The 22,041-nt window shown below is 47.7% G+C and overlaps 1 protein-coding gene and 1 long non-coding RNA gene across 10 annotated transcripts in view; both read left to right on the top strand.

The window, feature by feature from the left end:
* LOC126638554 (uncharacterized) overlaps positions 1-22,041 on the top strand; it is a 1,011,613-nt gene that overhangs the window by 985,231 nt on the left and 4,341 nt on the right. The gene's annotated exons all lie outside the window — the stretch shown is intronic.
* Positions 1-22,041, top strand: part of ADRB2 (adrenoceptor beta 2) — a 32,344-nt gene that overhangs the window by 5,962 nt on the left and 4,341 nt on the right.

The raw sequence follows: 22,041 nt of genomic DNA, 5'->3' as shown, positions 1-22,041 counted from the left end.
ATCCACCCAATCCAGTCTGTCCAGATCCATCTGCAGAGCCTTCCTATCCTCCAACAAATCAACACTTCCCCTAAATTAGTGTCATCTGTAATTTTGCTGGGGATGCATTTGATCCTCTTGTCCAGATCATCAATAAAGATATTAAACAGGACTAGCCCCAAAACTGAGCCCTGGGAAACACCACTGGTTACTGGCCACCAGCTGGATTCAGCTCTATTCCCCATCACTCTGTGGGCCCAGCCACCCAGTCATTTTTGTACCCAGCAAACAGTGTACCCATCCAAGCCATGGGAAGCCAGTTTCTCCAGGAGAATGCTATGGGACATAGGTGTTAAAGGCTTAACTAGAGTCCAGGTAGACATCGGTCACAGCCTTTCCCTCATCTACTAAGTAGGTAACCTTGATGAAGGAGATCTTCCAGCTCAGGGGGTTGGGTGCTTGGAGCACAACTGGTCTGATTAATAAAGACTGAGACCAAGAAGGCATTAAGTACCTCAGGCTTTTCCCCATCCTTTGTCACTGTGTTTTCCCAATAAAGTATGGAGATTCTCCTCAGCCCTCCTTCTACTGCTGATGTATTTATACAAACATATTTTTAATTGTCTTTTATGGCAACAGCCAGATTAAGCCCTAGTTGGGCTTTAGTTCTTCTAACTTTTCTCCCTGCATCACCTCACAATATCCTTGTTGTTGCCTGAGTTGCCTGCCCTTTTTCCAGAAGCCCTAAACTTGCCCATTTTCCCTCGAGTTTTAGCCAAAACTCTTGGTTCTGCCAGGCTCATTTTCTTCCCTGCTGGCTCATACAGGCAGGGGACAATCTGCTCCTGCACTTTTAATTACAGCTCCTGCTGCCAGGAGTCTCAAACACCCACACTGTCTGAGGGAAGGGCTTTGTCCCTCCCTTTGCCAGTCCTCTGCCTCCAAGTGTTTATTTTCACTGTATGATGAATCCATTTCCCAAGGAGATGGGTTTATGAGCACATTCATTCCTCTGGCAGGAGGGAGGATGGCCTGTCTTGCATGTTCCCTTCTCTGCTCTCTGTCAGCAGATACAAAGTGCCATCCTAAAAGCATCAGGGAAACCAAGGTTTCCTGACCATGGCAGTGCCTGGCTGCGTCCCTGGGCTGTGAGGATTGAAGGGCGAGCTGGGGAAGGTGCACACTGATCTTCTCACCAGCAATACCCCAGTCTTCCCCTCCCCAGCTGCCTTTGCAGGGGCACAGGCAGCTTCACCAGCCCTGGTGAAGCACCTCATACCTTGGCTGTTGTCACGGACCCACGCTGTTTGCTAACTTGTGCCTGCACTTCAGGTGTGCAATGTGTGTGGTACCCAGAGCAGTTCTGCAGGTTCAGGTGAGCAAGAGCTGTTGTGAAAAGCTGTCCTGGCCTTGTATGTTCTCAGCAGAGAGGCAGTGTGACTCCAGGCTCCCTGAGATTAGTGTTTTGCAAGATTAAGGTTCCTTTCATCACTGTTTTTACAATTTGCGTGGTTTCTCAGTTCCACAGTAGGACCACAGCCACTTTGGCATCTCCTCCCTGTGCAGCAGTCTTTTCTAGTGTGAAAATGTGGCCCTTTCTGAGCAGCCCCAGCGTTTCTTCCCCTTGTTATGCTTTTATTGGATCTATTTTGAAAGCAAACATTAGTACTAATCTTTCTTCCTGGGGGCAGAGGGAACATTTTGCACTGAACACACATCCTGGGCTGTGAGAATGCTGTCCTTTGGCAGCTGGGGTAGCTAGACCCTCTTGCCAAGACATTTCTGTGGGTCACCAGGGACACGGGGCACCCAGGGGAACCTGTAGGTGATTTTTGTCACATTCCGGAGTAGAGCAGCAAAATTCCACCCAGCACTGGCTCTTGGGAGATGCACTACAGCTGTTCCTCAAGGGCTCCAGCTGCAGCTGGTGGCACGGGCAGATCCCGTGGCACCTCTTCTCCCTCTCGCAGCCTCGGCCGAAGGACTGAGGCTTGTATTTGCCTGGCACAGAACAAAGTATGGCCAGCCCAGCTGGGAGCACAGTCACTTACCCAGTGACACAGCCTGGATCTAGACAGAGCAGTGCATGCTGGAAACTGGGGTTTACATGACTTGAAGGTAAAGTGGTAAGTGGAAAGCATTCTAAGAGCAGAACACAACCCTGATTCCCCTGGATCTGGTAGTGGGTGTTCGCTGGAATTGCTGTGTGTAAAGGTGATGAATCATACAGAGTATTTTAGTGGGTACCAAGCTTTTATAAACTTTCTTCATCATGAAAAAAGTGGAATTGCAGCTTCTCCGTGCATGCAATTTCAGTTTGTCCCATTTTCTCACCCTCCCAATGGCAGGAGCACACAATTGAATTTCTGTGCAATATTGCCAGTGCCAGGGAGAGTGGATTGGGAAATATTTAATTGTTTACTGTCCTTGGTAAGGTCATTTTTGCACAAGTGCATTACAGATATATGTATATGTGTGTATATATATCTCCATTATCTATATACAGCAATATATAAACCTGTATATAAACAAGGAAACATAAAGGTGTTTTGCTGTGCTAGATACATACATAGATGAAGATCTGTATGTTCAAAACTTTGAGTATTTATTGCAGGTCCTATTGATATTGTGTTTAAATAAAGAGTAATTATGGAATGCTTGTAGTCAAGTGTCCTTGCTTAAAGCTGTTTTGCTGGCTCTATTTCCCCCATACTCTCCAAGTCTCTTCCAGTGAATCATTCAGGGCTCATTAAAGAAAATCAACACCTCAAGAGGTGGGTGCTGGCAGGGAGGCAAACATAGTGTGGACAAGAATTTCATTAATTTATTCAGTGCTTTGAGCACTGAAAATGGTGAAGGAGCTGTGGGTGCTCAACACCTCGCTGTAAAAAGGCTTATCTGGTTTTCACATCTTATGCCAGGATCTGCAAACAGGGTTTTAAAAGTCCACCTGCTTTCCTGCCTGTTTGGACTGGAAACAGTGGCAGTCTTGGATGGCTCCTGCGCTCCCATGGAAGCACTTCCCATGCTGCTGCAGAAACATGGACCAGAACAGCTGGGGGCTTTAATCCTCTGTTGCTGGTCACCAGTGCCAGCTTTCCCTGGGACTGGGAGGAAACACAGATGTCCCGTGCTGAGAATGTTGGGATGGGAAACATGAAACACTGCAAAATGTAGCTGGTACTGATCTGTAGAGCCCAGTGCTGTCTCTGCTCTGCTCCATCCCAGAGCCCCATGCTGGCACACAGCAGGAGGGAATGGTGACTCTGCTGCTTCTCAGCTGTCTGAGCAAGGTCTTATCTCACACCTCACAGAGCTTCTGAGTGTTGAATCAGCACCAAACACTGTGCTGCAGCTTCTTCAGCTGTGCTGGTTTGCAGCTTGGGCTGGAAGCAGGTAATGGAGTGAATTGCCCTGCAGGAATGGGGTGACAGAAGCATGGTGTGGTGGTAGGACACTGCTGTCTATCCCAGGTTGCTTTATCTCCTAGCTAGGATTGGAAAAGCTCAAGCAGCCATGGAAATAACTGGGAAGTATCCCAGACTCCTGGTCTGTTCTCTGTTACCTGTTGTTCTGATGTTCCTGTTGCTTCAGGTGGGGGTGAAGAAAGAGCATGGGTAATGTAAAATAGGATCCCAGCCCAGCATGTTGCAATGACAAGTATTTTGCATTCTTTATGCCACTTAAGACCATGGTGAAAGTCTTGGCAGCAGAGCCCAGTGTGCCTGGAACATTTTGAGTGTTCTCCTTTCCAGAAACAACAGCAGGGAGCTGTTGTGCAGCTTGGACAGGGAGGGATTACACCAGGCAATTCCAAAGAGCAGTAGATGCCCAAATTATAATAATTTGTGGGTTTGTGCTTTCAAGAGATAGAGAGCCATAGCTATAAGTACAAGCTATTGCTGACTGCAGGGGTCCTGAAGAAAGAATCAGTCAGACCTTCAGCCTCTGTGGTGGGAGCCTCAGCTGCCATCCAGCTCCCCCCACCCCTGTTAAAACAGGACATTCCAATTGGAGAATATTTCACATCCCATCCTGGAAAGGTTTGTTGGTCTTAAGAGACTCTTAGAGCCCAGTTCCTGCTTCCCATCACATGTGATGTTACCCTGAGGCTCCCAACAGCCTCTCTTGGCTCTGGTTCCCCAGGGATGACAAAGGAAAGGCATTAGGAAACCACAGCAGCCACTGTCAGAGCCTACCTGTGATCTGACAGACACGACTTCTCTGCATATGGAGGCAGAGTAGGAACACTGACAGGATCTCCCCAGCCCTAAAGACAGTCCCCTCGGCTGCTCAGGGAAGTTCAGGCTCCACCACCGAGCTCCGTGGCCTCAGCCCAGTCCTGAGAAATGCATAAACAGCAAATGGCCTCTGGGAAGCCCCTGCCAAGTCCTTTTTCCCTCATGTAAATATTTTTTCCTCTTAAGTGTATGCAAGTGTGAAAAACCTCTCCTTAATCTTTTTTTTTTCTCTCTGGCTGAAGGAAATGCTTGTTCACCCCTGGGTGAGAACTGCCCTCATCTTGATACTTTGCAGCTGAAGCAAGAACCACACTACTGAAAACATTTCTATTTCATCCCCAAAGCCATAATGCTCTTCCTGCCTCCCAAACCTGCTGGAATCAGATTAAATGGTGCCTCCCATGATGGTGCCTGTCAGGACACAACACTCCTTAGTGGCTGTTGGATGGAGGTCCCGTGGGCTACAGCATGTGGACAGCAAATTGGTGAGGCAGCCTTGAAGGTGACTTCAAAAGCAGTGCAAAATACCCCTGGGGTTACAGGGTCCCTGCTCCAAAGGTTGAAAGTCCTGTTCTGTTGTATTGGACTCATGGCTGGAAATGCAGGGCAGTTTTTCCTGGGAGAAACTAGAGCCCTGGATAAGTTTCTTGCTGCCTGACCCCAAAAGCAAATGGCTCAGTGGTAGATACACTGATTTTCCGATACTCTCTTGGTAGAGAAAGGAAGTGTGTCTGCACATGGTAGAGGTTGTGGGAGCCCCAAAATATCTCTGTTTAAGGGAGCAGGCTGGGGGAGCTGGGTTGGTACTTGTTGGGTGGGGAATCTGTTGTCACTGTTCAGATATTTTCTCACTCTCCATTGACCTCACCTGGCAGTCCTACTTGGGAATGAGTGAGATCAGGCATAGGCTGTCACCATTTCTTTCCAGTCCCTTGTTAGGGCCACAGCTCAGGTCTGTATCTCGTGAGAATAAGATGCTGTTGCTGCTCGTGGTTTCTGAGAGAAAGCGTAATCATAACTGTGGTCAGCAAGAGAATGATGCTGAGGTACATCTGCACCAGCCTTGGCTGATGGTGATGCTGTAACCAGTGACCTCCCTGTAACCCAAATCCCACTGTGATACCCTGCCTTGACATGGGTCTGGCTGAGCACTGGACCTTGTTTACACGAGTCAGGCTGAACAGCTCTAGTGCAGAGCTGCTGGGTGTGAAGAAGAATGACAGAATATTCTGAATTGGAGGGGACCCACAAGAATCATCGAGTTCAGCTCTTAAGGGAATGGCCCATACGGGGATCAAACCCACAGAAGGGATGCACCAGCAGCTTTGTAGACCAAATTACTTTGGCACAGCAGCTGAGGCAAAGGGGAACTGTAGAGGGGAGACCCGTGGGAGGATAAAGGGAGAGTAGAACCACAGAAAGACATTTTGTGACTCAGAACAAGAAAGCCATTCCTCAGTAACTGCAGAGCATGTTTTGTACAGCTCATTTAAAGCTGACTGGGTGGTTCCCTGTCCCTCCGGGGCTCCCTGCTGCAGAGAAAGACCCTTCTTAAAAAGGGATCCTCAGGGTACCTATTTATAGCATGTAAACTGCTCCAGGAGAGTCATCCAGCCTTGAATGAACACCTCCCCGTCCCCCGGCAGCAGAGCGATGTACAGGCTGTTCTCCTGCAGTCCCAGCCTCTCCCTCTGACATTTGCTATCAGACTGTAAGGGACAGTTGCCAGCATCTCTCCCTGGTGCCGGAGGTGATGACACATTGGCTGCTGCCACGTTGGGCTGGCAGAGGCAGGAGGAGGCAGGGAGAGGGGCAGGGTATTCCTGCTGGGCTGCCTCTTCCTTGGAAGTGATGGGAGGCGAGCGGTGCATGCTATTCCCAGAAAGGAAAGGTCAGGGTGCAGAGCTGTGTGTCATGAACCTCCAAGGCAGAGCCAGTGGCAGCAGGAGGGGCCTGGGGGTGAGGTTGTGGTTTCTAGGCATGACTTGTGGATGTTGGCCAGGAGAGACAGAAATGAATTGGGGAGGAGGGAAAGGATTGTTGGTTTGAAGTGAAGCATGGGGCACTGCAGAATTGCTGGTCTGGGGCATGATGAGTGATCCCTATCAGTCTGCAAAGCCCCCCTGCATCTTAGGGAGACCCAGGATGGGGTGCTGGCATTGCATTTGCTCAGGTTTGGCCTCAGGCTGGGCTGGCCCCAGCCCTCCATGCCAGGGGCAAACTGCTGCTGAGCACCACGCTTGGACTCACTTCCCTGGCTGCAGAGTAGGATTTCAGTTTGCTACAGTTACAGGAACCAGCTTTGGGGATTTTCCTCTCTGATGTGATTTCCAAAGCCAAAGGCCTGTAGCAGAGTGAATTCACGGATGTTTTCTTTCTCTGCCTAAGAATCCTCTTTAACACTCAAAACTCAGGAGGGAAAAGATAATGATAAAACTAGACAGGGCCAACTCTTTTAGCATAGGTTTGAACAACTGCAGCTTACTGATGGCCTGTGTCTAAGAATGCTCCTATCAGCTCTGCCATTAAAGTCATAAATACAGCAAACACCAGTGATGGAAAGAGAAGAACTCTAAGGAAATGGTTGAAGAGATAGATGGAGGCCACCAAATAAGATAGGCTATATGCCCAGGAAGAATGTAAAAAGATGAAACAATTGGAGGTGAAAAATAGGTTCTAAGAGGGACAATGAGTCAAGCATCAGCAGGAAACTCAAGCTGGAAAGCGAGAGGCTGGATCCCATGGAAAAGGAGGGAGAAGGTAAAAATGGGCTGGAAAATGCCATGAGAGCAGGATCTGCATTTCAGTGCAGGCAGCCCCAGTGGTGCCTCTTCCCTCCTACATTAGTAGTTCCCTTGTCTGCTCTCAGACAGCATGAGTTTGATGTAGCAGATGTGGCAGGGGAATGTGGCAGGACACAGGGAGAGGGGGCAGGACAATCTCTCAGTAACACAGAATTGCTGGGGACCCGTGGGTGAGCAGGGATGGCCCTTAGAGAGGCAATGCAGGCACAGTTTGTTCCCAGTGTCAGGAAGGCTGTCCAAGACAAGTGGCCAGCCTAAATTACACTCTCAGAGCATGGAAGGTGAATGTTGTCTTATTTTTAATGATGATCTTCTCTGCCTTATGCCATGTGACCTCCTGCAGTAGGGTTCCAGTTTTGGGGAAAGCAGGGAAAAAGCAAATCCAACCAAATGAAAACATTCTTCTTTTACCTTTAAATGTCATCAAATATGGTGATTCCCGCAGTGGGAGCAGAGCAGGAGCTGGGATGTCCCTGGTGCTGAGCTCTTCACTCCAGCATCACCCACAGGATCAGGCTGTCCTGTGCCTTAGTTTTGGATGGAGTTGTCCCTTCTCTGTACTGACATTACAGCCTTGATTCCAATATTTCTCTCTCCCGTCTCCCCTTCCAGTCAGTGTAAATGCAATGACAGTAATGAGGTGGCCTAAAACTGGTGTGGGGGGTGTGATGGAGAAAGAGGGAGATGACTGTATAAGCCAAATAGCTGCAGATAAATTTGGGACCTCACTGTTATTTTAACTGCAACTGGAGCGGGGCTGGGCCAGTTGCCAGCAAAGCACCTTGGCTAGGGAGTGATGGAGGGAAGAAGAAGGGTTTCACTGGGCAGGCTGGGGGGCTAGGAAGGGTTGTGCCACACCAGCACACAGGGCAAATAGAGGTTCCCAGCAGACTCCTGTGGAGTCAGGGAAACAAACATGACATTTGTTAAAGACAGAGCTCCTATGAATAGGACAAAATGCTTGTGAGCATCCTCTAAAGTGTCACAGATCAAATGGCCAAGCAGAGTATTTGCCAAATTTATTGTTTCTTGAGTAAAAGCCACAGCTGGGGAGAGCAATGCCAAGATATAGAAACTGGGACAGACATGCTTGCATAGTGCCTGCTTGTTCTCTGGCTGGCATTAGCTGGGGTTCTTAACTACCAATGCCCATGAGGGCTGAAAGAATTCGGAGGTGGCTTAAAAAGGCGTTTTTAAATGTGTTTTCTATTAGGAGCCTTCATATGTAGATAGAGGTGCCCAGAGAAAAACAGTGGTGGACAACAGATGAAAAAAGCCAGGCATCCATTTCCAAAAATATGCTGTCTACCTTAATATACCACCTTTATTTCCCTTATCCCCTTCTGGAGCTGGGGTATTTGAGTCATGCAACCTGGTTTTCTTCTGGAGCACCTTCTTCCTTTTCTTCCTTGCAGAAGCCACAAAGACAAGCCAATGCTTTTGGAAAATCCCCTCCAAGTCTTTGGCACAGTACAGGATTATATAAAGCAATAATTCACAGTTTCCTCTGAGCCTCCCCAGGTTCCTTCCCTTTGTGGATGTTGATGATTGCCTCTGGAATGAGCAGCAAGCTCTCTTCCTTCTTGGAGGCAGCTCTGCTGCCTGCCAAGGCACAACTTGGAGGGTGTGGAGCAGGCGTTCCTGTCATTCTTCAGGCATGAATGCCTTTGCAGTGAGTGTCTGACAGGTATGGAGACAAATCAGGACAGCAGTCCCCCTGGAGAGGAGATAGCCTTGGTGATAAGCAGGTGTGAGTGGGGAATCACTGAATCAAAGAACCATTTAGGTTGGAAAAGACCTCTAAGATCATTGAGTCCAACTAATCACCACTTTATCAACTAGAAAAGTTGAAGGGGAGATGAGGTTTTCCCAGGAGAAGAACCATGGGAAGAGTTTGGGTACTTGGTGACACCAGGGATGCTGTTTGGGCTGTGGCATCAGCATTGCTCCCAGAAGTTTTTCTTCTCTTAGTTTGCTCTTTATTTGTAATCTTGGGGTGTCTCTACGTTGTGGGCCATGCCAGCCAGCAGCTGTGGTTTGTTTGGAAGGGACAGGTCAGCATAGCTCACCTCTCCTGGCATGTCCATCGTGCACACTTGTCCCTGTGGTGAACGGTGCTATGGGGCTGTGGCCATGCTATTTCCAGTGCCTAAAATGAGTGCCTGGTATGTGTCTGGTGTCAGAACTGATAAGGCCGAGGTGGTTTTGCCATGAGCAGCCCCAGAGGATGTGCAGAGTGACCGGCAGCTGCACTGTACCCCAATAAAAGCAGGGAGGTGGGAAGCCCACAGGATGGGCAGGATCCTGGCTGTATCAGAGATGTAAAACTATCCATGGTCCAAATCAGGACAGGAATTGTCTTGCTGTGAAAGGTGCCTTTGCAGTAACGTGGAGATACCCCTAGTGTCCAGTGTTCGTAGCCATCCCTGAAAAGCCGCAGCCTGGGTCTGTAGTCACTGGGTAGAGATTGTGCTGTTACGGAAACACATGGGACTTGGTACAGCCAAAATGTTTGTTCAGGCTTTGTACGTAACTCCTGGAGACCTCAATCCTCTCGGAAGCACAAAGGCCTTATTATGAGGTGCTTGTTGAGTCGCAGGAAGAAAGAAGCACAGCGTGAAGATATCACCCTGTTCTGCAGAGACAAACATCTACGATGCAGGGCCCAGATTAGAAACGGAGCGCGCTGAGTCTGCGCTCCACTGAGGTGACTCATCTCACATCTCAGTGCCGCCTGTGACATGTAGCCTGCCAGGCACATGGTGCCTGGAAGGGCAGTGTCCCTGCACACTGTGCCCAGGAATTTGGAGAGAAGATGCTTCACAACTACCAGATATTGTCCTTTCTTGGCTTCCATGTCAGGAATCTGAACTCCGCCTGATGCAGATTCACCTAACAATGAAACCCTTTTCTTACTTTGCCAGAGCTGTGAGGGTGTCTGTAAGACAACTATCATTCAGCCTCACCATACAGAAGATGAGACACCAGGGCTAGACCCCTGAAGGATAAGATGCAACCCTTTGCACCAAGGGGACAACCTTACCTAGTAGTAGTAAAAAGCCATTTTGTGTTATATTTGTTAACCTTGAGTAATCCTGACTGATCTAAAAGTGACTGCATCCCTGCAAGCTTCCCTTTTTCATTAACCTGAAGTACCCATTAATTTCCTTTCCTTCAGCTGCTGATAAAAAAGGTTGAGTTTGAAGAACTTTCTTCCTTCCCCCTCCCATCTTGTTTGAATCATTCACAGATACCTTATTTCTTGGTGGAGGGATATGAGAAGCCAGGCTAAGAAGGCAATTCCATCATGAATATCAGTGCAAATTGGGCCAGAGAAGTCTCAGGATGATAATGGTACTTTTATGTAGATTTGCTAATTATAGCAACAGCAGAGCCAGGTCCACGCTGTGGCTTTGCATGAGGAAATCCCCTGTGGTTTCAGCCAGGAGTTCCAATTACTGTTTGTTAAAATTACTAAGAGAAACTAGACCTGTTAGGTCATGTGCATTTCTGAAAAGTTTCTCTGCTGCAGTGCAAACATAGGGATGGGTATATCCTGGTCAGAAGTTGCCCAAAAGGTTTTCAGGCTGTTTTTGCCATGTGCAGAATTACGAGGTGCCCACCCTTTCCCTGAATAGAAGAGTCTCACCATCTCCTACATCCCTGTTTTGCCCCTTGGCTCACAGTTGCTCTGTTCTGATCACTCCTCCTGAGCTGGCACGCCAGGGCCCTGCCTGCACTGCTCATCCTGTGTCTGTGCTGTGCCGCATTTCTCACCACAAGCATCCTCACCCCCATCCCTGGCTTCGTCAAAGGATGGCCATGGAAATAATAAGCACTTTGTTGTTAATAATAGAGACAACTTAGAGATGAACTGCTGAGTGATTAAAGGGTTGCTGGACTGGTTTTTGAGGCAAGAATAATGGAGCTGAATATATGTAAGCGTTCCATCCGCTCCGCCTTTCATCTTCCTTACATGGAAATTGTTAACGTTTGACTTCCAGTAATTTACGAAAAGTTCAGTTATAATTTCCACACCCCTCTGGATGGATTTCTCTGTCACAGAAACCACTCTTTCATTGCACATCACAGGTTCTTTATTGGCCATTTTAGCTGGCAGCTGGAAACTTCTGTGATCCTGAGCCCTACTCTGTCCTCCTGCCATCGTAGTGAGCCCTTGTATGACAGGGCCAAATGTGGAGGAATCAGACAATGTCCCATAGCTGCTGGTCACTCTCTGTAAGAAGCTGAAGTTCTTCAGATTTCAGTGCTGTCTTAACAATGCAACTGATTTAAAATATAATACACCTGAAAGCCTTCCATATCAAACCATCAGAGGGCTGCAGATGAGCTACTTGAACCCCTCATAAATACCAGGGTTCTCATCCCTGCAGTAGTCCTAGGAACACTTATTTTTAAATGGGTTTAAGGTTACTGCTGGGCTTCCCAGTGGGGTCAGGATACTGTTAGATAAGATTTGGATCTTTCTAAACAGGAGGGAAATTACAGTAAATAAGTGACTGAAATGAGAATCTTGTGTCCCTTTAACATTCTTCATCTGCCATTTCTGCAAGTTCCAGGGCTTTTCCTTCTGCAGGGGTTGTCTCACTTCGAGCCCAGAGTGGGTCAGGAGGACAGGGTTTGCTGTTGTGTTGTGTGCAACTGAGATTTGCTCTGGAAAGTCTGGGTAAGGTGATTCCAGCCTCCTTGGCTGAAAACTCAGCTGAAGACAGAAGTAGCTGCTGCTGATGGAGGGCAAGGGCAGGGGCATCGAAGAAAGGGATGCATCCATCAAGTGCAGCAGGTCACCGTGACTGAAACCATGAGATCATCAACAAGTTGAGCTCCACCCCGCAGGGAAATCTTTTTATACCTCCATGGCAGATGCCAACCATTTGCTCACTCGCTGAAGAAGGTGCTTGCCAGCGAGCAAAGCAGAAAAGCCCCTGCGGGCTGAGCTGCCCGTGGTGCAGTCACCAGCTCAAAGCTGGGCTCTGGGAAAACGGGTTGTGTTTACCCAGGTGTGATGCCTGCTCCACCCATGGATTCCTGGCCCTGCCTTCACGCTGTGCCCGTTGCAGGGCTGTGTTGTGTCTGCCAGTGATACCATCAGCATTGCTGCTGCCAGCCCCTGCTCCGGCGGCTTCACTTCACTTTGATGAAGGGAAACAAAGCGTAGTGTGAATTCGGCCGTGGCAAGGCTGAGTGTTTTCCACACCGGTTTGGCCCTGTAAACCCTGGGAGTATTTGTCAGCTTTGGCACAAACCACTGTGCCTCACCCTTTGATGTGGGTGAGCACGATGAGGGAAAAAGAATTGGACTTACTCTCATCAAGTAGCAGCTACTTCTGATTGAAGAATTACTCAAGGCAATTTTGGAAATGAAACTGAAGCTCCTGAGCTGCTTCTGAAACTGTTAGTGGAGATGTGTTGCACAAGGACAGCTAGGGCTCTGTCTCTCTCCCTGCCTTTTGCAATTATGCATTGCTAATATAGTTGTCACTGATTTAATGGGATGATGGATCCATGGGACTCCTCAAGAGCAGTGTCCTCCAAACATACATGGATATAACCATGAGTGCAGGTAATTGCCACTTAGACTCTCCTTCAAGTTGTTTGTGTGACTCCAGTATACACAGTGTGAAATGAATGTGTTTTCTATTAGGTTATTTCTGTGTGAGGTGAAAAATAGGTTCATTTTTAATAAATGAAGTACTGTGAGAAGGGGATGGGAAGGAGTGCTGATAGACACTCCACACTGAAGCCATGCATGTGGGCAGAGAATATCTGAGAGGCATAATACATTGCTCAGTCTTCAAAAGATTTTCCTCCTGTCCTTAGATGGGAGACAGGATCATGTGGGGACACACCACCTCAGGTATGACCTCAGTGCTGAGCCCTGCAGTCCTGCATGGCTCTGCCACATTCACAACCTTTTCTGATGCCTTATTGCAGTCTGTCTGTTTGAGAGAAGGCCACTGGCATTGCAGCTCAGGATTCTCCTGGCTCTCTTTAGTCTTAGGAAGCAGAGGTGAGAAACTGCTGCTGTGAAAAAGACAGGCTGAGACCCCCCATAATGGGGGGCAGCTGCTTTATGTTGTGCTATATACAGGTCAGGGCTGTGTGCAGGGGTGTTCACAGAGTCATAGAATGTTGGAATGGACCTTAAAGATCATCTAGTCCCAACACCCCTGCCATGATGCCAGCTAAGAAAGGGTTCATGCCACATCAACCTCCCCAGAGCCATGTGTGTCCTGCAGGACAGTCACTGTGCAGCCTGGCTATGGAGAAAGGGCTGTCACAGGAATGGCCATGCTGTTTGTATTGCTTTTGTAATTTCTGTTACTAGTCAGAGTCGCTGCTGCCACTGGAGGGGGAGGACTCACAGTCTCCAGATGGTTCCTTTGTGCTGAATCACTTAAGCAACTGCCTTTCCCCAAGCGTTAGCAAACCGTATGGGCTCCCGAAGTCTGTCTTAAGAGAACTTCAGAAACCTGTGGCTTTTCTTTCTTCTCTCCTTTTCCTTTGCTTCCCTTGTTCTCTGCCTGCTCCCTTCTGAGCCATTAGCATTTGTGGCACTGACAAGTTTCCGAGCTTCCCTCAACTATCCCAAGGGGCACCAGCATATCTCTTACTTCCCAGTGGCAGCAGCAATACCTTAACAGGTCAAACATTGTCAGAATTTAAGGCTCTAAAAAAGAAACCCTGACCTTTATGAGCCTTAACCCCTCCTGAGAAGAGAGAGCACTTCCTACCCTGCTGGAGCATTAACATTTCACCGGTTTCTCTTTCTTCTTCGATTCCTGTTCACCAAAGCAACTTCCCTTTTACCCCAAGCACCTGCTGCAGTCTGGCTGAAAGGCACCTGAGGCCCTGAACAAACCGGTCTCTCCAGGGCAGCCCCTGAGTTATTTCACCTCTCCGGGTGCAGATCTCTGCAGCAGCAGGACAGTAGTGGAACAGAAACTGGTGGTTTCCTCCTTCCTTCCTAAGTTGTGATGCTTAAAAAACATCACCAAAGTTACATTTGGGAACAGCTGCTTTCGAGCTGTCCCATGGCCTGGATTGTCCCATCAAATATGAAACTGCAGCAGAGTGATTGGAAATCGCAAGAACTGAATTTCTCCCATAATCACCCCTCATGGGCAGCTGCTGCCCTGTCCCTTGTCTTCTTTGTCACATCCCAAGAAGTCAAGCAGGTGGATAATGCACAGTTTTGGAGAGTAAGTTCTTTTAAGGGTAAGAAAGGAATTTATTAGAATAAAGATTTTTTTGTTGTTGTTGGTAAAATGGCATCTGAGATGTCTCTGAGTCTAAATTAGTATTCACATTACCTCATTAGACTTGTTAGTCATAAACTTAGCCCCAGTGTTAGCCCACATGTTCATCAGGAGATGTCAGAGCTGTGCAGAGCTGGCTGAGGATTGGAGATTTGGAAACCAGACTTATGTCACTAGTGGTGCTGGCTCGTTAATTGCCCTGGATCGGATCCTAACCCCTTATCTGCTGGGTGGGAGAGACGATGCTTCTTGTCCAACTGCTTCGAGATCAGCAGATGAAACTCACCATTTTGAAAATGGGGGAAATACTTCTGTGCTGATGTAAACAGGCAAATGCCTTTCCTTCCTCCTTCCTCCAAGCCACCAGTGGGACCACGCTCCAACACCAGCTGCCAGCCACGCACCACAGTGGTGGGGCTGCAGGCAGGAGAACCTCCTTCCTTCTCAGGGAGGGTCACAGGAGCCATTTCCTCTGTCTGGCCTCGCTTCAGATCCTTTCTGGCACCACGTGGGGCCAGCGCTGATGCACGTCACACTCTGGCTTTAACAGAGGAAGGAGGAGGGTGGTGCAGAGAGGGCTGGGCAGCAGGAGTGTCTGAGGTGGATGGACACAAACCACCGTGTCCTTCCCTGGAGAGGCTCCGTTCTTTTCCAGCAGGAAAGGAAAACCCAGCAGCCTCCATGTCTGGGTGTGTGGAGCAGGCTGTGGTGGCTCAGCAGGGCACAGCAATTAGTGACTGTGGTGGAAGCAGCTTGTTCAGCCTCCCTGGGCTCTGTGTGGGGTTCTTAGGCTGCCTGAGGATAAGGGACTCAGTCACAAGCCATTTCCCACATCCAGTGCACTTGCACTGGTGCCCTCGGGATCAGAGAGCATCCGCATTGGAGCCTTGCATGGGAACGTTGCCTGTGAGGAGAGGCAGCCACAGAGCTGCATGTGAGAGACTGAGTGAAGGCGTTCTCTGCACTCCTGCTGCCTCTTCCTCCCAGGGAGAGTCTCGAGGGAACCACAACAGCATCGCAAAAGCTCACAGCAGAGCACAAACAGGGATGTTAAGTCTCTGTATTTCCAAAGGGAGGGATGTCAGTGCTCGGTTTCTCCTGGCCTGAATTTCACCTGTGTCCCTGCCCCTTGTTCAAGGCTGACAGCCATGCTGGGAGTGCTCAGTTCAGTAGGCAGAATTTAGGTCAGAACAGTGTGGGGAGCTGTGACTGCCATTTATGGGTGTATGAATGTAGAAAATGCACCATATTCCTCTAAAAAGAGAGATTCTATGCTCTGATCAGCCATAGGACAGCTGGTTTGGATGCATGCCGGTGAACTGGAAGCAGAGATCTGGATTCTCCAGATTTCTTCCCCATTCCCTTATCTCCAGCTGACTCACTGGTTTTGTGTTGGATCTCTGACTCTGCCTCAGTCCCTCTTGACTAGCAATGATATGCTAGGCATGAGAAAAGCTCATTCTTCCCACTTTATTCAGTAAAAAGGAGGTATTTGCAGGGAAACGGAGTAGATTTGCTTTTGTTTGTTACCTGTGGGATCCCTGCACCAGTAGAGCATGGACATAGCCTTGAGGGACCTTGTGATGGGACATAGAGCTTTGAGGGACTCTGTGATGGCTTTGTGGTGGCTTCTGTTAAGCCTTGACAGCTTTATTTCTAATTTACTGTGTTTGCTCTTTCAAATCAGACCTTTAAGAACAATTGCTCACTGGAGCATTGAGGTGGCTGCTGCCAACTCATGGAGTCCATCAGCTGAGCTGAGGGATCCTCTCATGTAGGCATCTCCTCATGCCACAGGATGTCCCTGCTTTTCATGGTAGGAAACAAAACCCTGGCTGAGCTCTCAGTGTGCTACCAGACAGCTGTCCCGTGACATTATTGGACTTTCTAAAAAAAAAAAAATCCTTTAGCATTTTCCCCTGAGCCCAAATTATCTTGTATTAAAAAATTAGGCAGACAACCGAAAATCAATTTACAAGTTTTCCGAGAAATCCTTGGAGCAGTTGTAGGAAATCAGATTCAGACCTGAATTCCACATGTGATGATGCTAAAACTGGGGAAGGATTTTCATTGTTTGAAGCCAGATGTCCACAAATATTTCTTTCTTAAAATGTGGGAACCTTTTAGTGTGAATGCCCTCCAGGCATTCACAGGCACCTGATGATATTCTAATTCTGTCAAATCCCTGGCCCTTCCTCATCCAGAGGACCACTGCTATTTTCATATGAGGATCTGTATCTAAAAGCAGGGCGGGGAAGGTACGTGGGCATAATCTCTGTCATAGTGGCCCTTAAATTTGCTTCAAAGTAACTGTCTTCCATTAAGGCTTCAGAAAGTATCGTCCCTTCCTGCAGTCCTCCCACTTGCCCTGATATTCCTAGTTGCTACATTTGAGTGAATTCTATCAAATCCAAAGAGCTGAGTGTGTAATAGCAGCACATGACCTAATGCATTTCGCTGCTGAGAGGAAAACACAGCGAGGAAAATCACTATTTGCCAAAAAACCCCAAACATAAAACCTCAGAAAAGCATTGCCCAAGTCTCCCAATACTCCAACAGTCAAGAGCTCCTGCTGGAGATTGCAGGATTTTAGTTTCAAAGAGAGCTGTTGCTCTGTTGGGTTCAATCTGTGCAATGATTGAAAAAACCCCAAAGCAAACAATGTCCTTCCCACTTCCCCAAAATTCAACAAAATAAACAAACAATCTCCTTAGAAAAGCTGGGGCAAGCAAACGACAGAGAAATAGGATAACATAGCCTGTTGCTTTGCAGCTGTTCACATTCTGGCTGCTTTCCAGAGTTACTTTGGTGAGCCTCTGCCAGGAAAAAAAAAAAAAAGAAGTCCTTCAAACCTAGAATTTGATGAGGACATTATTTTTTAGCAAAGTAAGTGAAGATCCAGGTTTGGGATATAGCAGTGGAACTGCCATCTGCACCAGTGTAGGAGCCAGTGATCTTCATCAAGAGCCTGGCAGACTTGAGGGATACCCTAGTGTTGGGAGATGTGTGTTCTTTGAGTGGTGGTAAAGGACACAGAGAACTTGGGTCTTCAGATACCACATCCAACAAGTGGAGATGTTGAGTTAATTTAGTGTTTGGCTGGTGGGGAGCAAACTGGACAGGTGCTAAGAACTGACACTAACTGGAAAGTTGTGTCCAAGTTTGGCTTTGTGGCACTGGCTGCTGGATCTGCATCCCATAGGAGAGCTCATGGGGAAGGAGTACAAAGTAAGTACAAACTGGTGCAGGGGAGAGTGGCAGAAGAAATGCCACCCCTGAGCTGATGGATAGATTATAAAGTGTCCAGATGCACTTCCAGGCATTCCTGAGGCTGCAACCTAGGAGTCATGGATGAACTTTTTGGAGGAAAGATGCTGTGTCAGAGCCCTGAAATAAAACAAGGAGCATGCTTGAACATCACATCACAGAGACAAGTACAGAGATGCTCTAGAAAACAGGTTTGGGTTCCAGCAAACTGAAAGGGATGAGATGGAACTTTTTTCCTTTCCTAAGTAAATGTGATCATAAAGAAGCCTAAGTCTGGGATTGGTACACTCTGGGGTTCCTTGTGCCCTTATGTTATGCCTTGGCTTCTTATCATGCATTAACAGGTTCTTCTTTTACCTTGGTCTGTGAAGAAGCAACTGATGCTTCATTTCCTGTTGCTGTGCCCTGGTATTATTTTCACACCCTGCACTTTTAACATATGCTGTTTAAAGGTTATAGGAGGAATTGTTGGCAAATGGTAGATGACAGGTTGCTGAAACATGATAAAATAGCAAGAGTTTCCAAGGAGAGATTAAAGAGACAGGAAAGGGAAGAGGGGAGAGTTTGTAGACAATCTGTGCCAGTCTTGACTAGGTTGTGAGACCTGTTTAGATGCAGAGACTGTGCATTGCAAGGCTGACAGACTGTTCTGTTTCCTAGAATACTGGAGGGTTATAGCGTGAAATTCCGTCTGCCTCTGGCCTCACTCCACCCTGAATGTGATGGCTGCTTAGGGAAGAGCTGCTCAGCTGCCTTGCAGATACCTGCATTGGTCTGAGGACTGGGCTCCATTGCTCTGGAAATCCAGATCTCATGGAGATTTCCACAGTGTACATGTTTCAAATGGAGTGAAACAAATATAAGATTTATGGAATCATATAATAACAGAATGATTTGAGTTGGAATAGACCTTAAAGCTCACCTCATTCCAAACCCCTTCCATAGGCAGGGACACCTTCCACTAGACCAGGTTGCTCCAAGCACTGTCCAACCTGGCCTTGAACACTTCCAGGGATGGGGCAGCCACAGCTTCTCTGGGCAACCTGTGCCAGGGCCTCACCACCCTCACAGTAAAGAGTTCCTTCCTCATATCTAATCTAAACCTACTGTCTTTCAGTTTGAGTTCACTCCCCCCTACTAAAGTTCCTGATTTGCAAAACCACTTAGCAAAGCACTAAGACAATCTACTGCTAATCTACAGCCTAGGGCCAGGGCAGGAATTTACTCCCTCTTCATCCTTTCCTTGACCCCTTGGGAAATGCCCCATGGGAGGCATTTCAAACTCCCACTGTGACTATGTGGGCACTAGTCCATTCCCATTGACTGAAAAGGTCATTTTTACTTTCCCATCGGATCTTCACCCTTCAGAGTGGCTGTCCTTCAGCCTGGGATGTCTGGTGAGTAATGACCAAAAACAATTTCATCATCAGGCTTCCACCTCTTCTAAGGCTATATTGAAACAAAAGAAGGGAATGTAAATTCGTGATATCCAGCTGGGTGAGTAGTTAACAAGATGGAAGCATGTGGCCTGACCCTGTGGGATGCGGGTGGTCCGTCCATCTCATCGTGCTTCCTTGGTGAGCAAATCTGAGATTCCCACAGGTGAACAGGCACAGGTCAAGAACAGAGGCTGCAAGGTTTCTTCAGCCAACTTCTGTTTTGAATATTATGCTTTCACTTATGAACCCTGAGGAATTCAGATCTCAAGGCAGAGGAAATGCTGGAAGAGGTCAAGCGAGCCGTGCTCCCTCCGTGTCACTTGGACCAGCAAACAGCCTGCATTCCAGGGCAACATCTGATTTTCTGCTTTTACAAGGCAGATGTTTAGGAGAAGTGATCTGCTGTTTATTTTAATTGCCATCTTCCAAACCTCTTCCCTACGTGCGCGCACACATTCGGAGACCATAAATAAGGATTCTTCAGATTATGCCGCTATTTGGGTAGCTGGCCCTGTCTTCCATCAGTGCCTGGACAGGGCTGTGTGCTGCAAACCCTGTTCCCCCTGCACATCAGTTTTACTGTGGCATAAATTAGGTCTAAATCCTTTCTCAGCGACAGGAGCATAAATCTCAAATTGCTCCTCTGACGTCAGCTGATGGCAGTGTAAAGGAGAGTTAGACTCCTGGACTTCAGAATGTTGCTGATTTACACCAGGACAAGAGCAAAAGAACTAGGGCTCAGCATGTTCTAGCATTGTTACTGAACTGCAGGCCAGGATTTGCTCTGGGATACAGTGATGATGACAGAGATCAGTTCCATGGATTTTGCTGACATTAAGTTGATGGAAATGAGTCGTAACTTCACCACAGTTTGAGCCTCAAAGAGCTCCATGTAGTAGGTCATTAATGAAAAGAAGGGATAAAGCAATGCTCCTGTGTAAAGTGATTAGTCCCACTGCCTGACGAGAAGTAGGTATTTCTTCTTGAAGCTGTAGGGCTTCCCAAACAACCTTGCTGCTTAAAGAGACTTTAGGCAAAGAGTGCCTGGATTTCTGGTGGCTGCTCTGCAGAAGTTACACAGCCCAGTGGTCACCTCAGAGTCCACCAGCCCTGCTCCATGAATGCCACTGGAGACAAGCTGATTTACACCCCTCTTCTGTTGGCATCTGGCCAATCTCTTAATTGTTCATAAGTGACTTTTTTAATAGCACACGTTTGCTCTCAGTGGCTTTGTTTGCCCACAGTGAAGTGCAGTCATGTGTGGCGTAGCTGCTTTAAAGCAGCAGATCGAAACGAGGTCCATCTGAACCACCAGGTAACCTTGGGCTGCCACACAGCAGGACACAGGGTTCAGGAGCCCAGCCTGATTCTGTGACCCCACTGACAGTGGACCTCCTTGTCCCACACTCAGAAGGTGGCCCTGTGGAGATGGAGTGAGAGCTGACAGAGCACAGCCCCAGCTTTCCCACCCATTTTGTTCTCACTAGTGGTGACCGACTTGACCGATGCCCTCTCTAGTGGGGAGCAGTGGATTTTGCCAGAAGTGAAACAAAACTGTGATTACTGTCATGGAAACCAGAGCTTGAATGTGAAGCCCATCCAATGCTGCAACAGGAAGAGGACACTGGACTTCTGTCTCCTATCAAACTGTGTGTGCCTTGGATTTGGAACACCAGGCAGTCACTATTATAATAACCTTGTCATGAGATATCAAAAAACATTGAATTCCTTTGTATTCCTTGGAAAAACTAAGCCAGGCTCTGGGGGACTGGCCTGTGAAGGATGGAGTTTCCTAGCAGCACCACTCTAAAGAGCAAAACTCTTTCCAATTATGACAGGCAGCAATTAAACCACAGTGGCTGAGGGATGCAGAGTAGGAAACATAATCTTGCTGTGCTTCATGGTTTTATTTCCTGAATGCAGACATTCAATTATTTTAGAGTATTCCTTCTTCCTTCTCATTTGAACTCTACAAGTGGCTTTGCCCTGGGAGCTCACGACATCCAGTTTGCCTGCAAGCTTACAAGCTCCATCTGTAGGATTGTCGAAGAAGAACTCTCTGGCTTCAAGCTGATGGAAAAGGGCAGAGAAGCCATACTCAGAGTTTCCAGATTTTTTTCTGGAAAAACTCCAGCATGCTTAGCATACTACACTGCAGAAAGACACTGATTTCATCATCTCTCCTTCATATCTGGGGAGAGCTTTCCACCCTGGTTAAACTGCTGGTCCTTGGTCCTGTGCTGCATGACTGTGGGGTTGTTGCCTCTAGAAATTGCTGGAATTGTGGAGCTGATATTATTTCACACAGGAAATCTCAGCAATTTTCTAAATAGATCATGAGCTGAAAGACTACTGGATAACAGTTCTCATAAAGAATTGTAGTGACAGGACAAGGTGGAATGGCTTCAAACTGTAAGAGAGTGGGGTTAGATGGGATATTAGAAAGAAATTCTTTCCTGTGAAGGTGGTGAGGCCCTGGCACAGGTTGCCCTGAGAAGCTGTGGCTGCCCCATCCCTGGAAGTGTTCAAGGCCAGGTTGGACAGGGATTGGAGCAACCTGGGATAGTGGGAAGTGTCCCTGCCCATGGCAGGGGTTGGGACAAGATGATCTTAAAACATTCCATGTTTCTGTTATACAGCTGTGATCCCTTTAGGTTCTGGTAGCCCACAGTGTCTCATGTAAAAAAACTAAACAGAAGCAAATTGACATGTTCAGATCATCTAAATCCAGCTGATTCAACAAATCAGTTTCTCCTCAACCCACTATTTAATAGTTGTCAGCCCCAGCCCACACGTCCCTGCACAGGCTGCACCTGCAGAGGTAATTGCAGTCCATGGGGGCTGTTTTTAGGAGGAGAAAACACAAAAGGTGAAAGACTTTTCTTCCTTCTTTTGTGCAGAGTAGGATCCTTGGCAGTAAGGTGAGGTACAGACTGGGGCTGTGAATGTTTGTAAAAGGACAGACAGACGGAAGGAAGGAAGGAAGGAAGGAAAGAGGGAGGGAAAGAAGGAAGGAGGGAAGGATATACTT

This window comes from Myiozetetes cayanensis, unplaced genomic scaffold (assembly GCF_022539395.1).
Source record: "Myiozetetes cayanensis isolate MyiCay16 unplaced genomic scaffold, myiCay2020 scf17, whole genome shotgun sequence".
NCBI lineage: Eukaryota > Metazoa > Chordata > Aves > Passeriformes > Tyrannidae > Myiozetetes > Myiozetetes cayanensis.
This window is presented reverse-complemented; position numbering and strand designations above follow the sequence as displayed.